Here is a 278-nt window from a genome sequence, read left to right as displayed (position 1 = left end):
CCTGCACTGCACAGCAATGCTGCTGTGCTTGCATTTCTGCATTACCTGCAGCTGGCTCAGGTGTCTGACACACCACTGTGCATACAGGCTGCATAGTTAACACCCATTTGTTTTTCCAGTTGGGAATTTATAGCTCAGGGTGGGAACTGTCTCAGCAAATGAATCTATTGCTAACTGCAGCCGTCCAGGAAGACCCTCTGGTAGATGTTTCTTCTTGGTTTCTAGGTTTGCTCTAGGCTGTTTGGTTGACATGTCTGCAATGTGACAGATCTGTGCAT

Source organism: Geospiza fortis, unplaced genomic scaffold (assembly GCF_000277835.1).
Source record: "Geospiza fortis unplaced genomic scaffold, GeoFor_1.0 scaffold11, whole genome shotgun sequence".
NCBI classification, from domain to species: domain Eukaryota; kingdom Metazoa; phylum Chordata; class Aves; order Passeriformes; family Thraupidae; genus Geospiza; species Geospiza fortis.
This window is presented reverse-complemented; position numbering follows the sequence as displayed.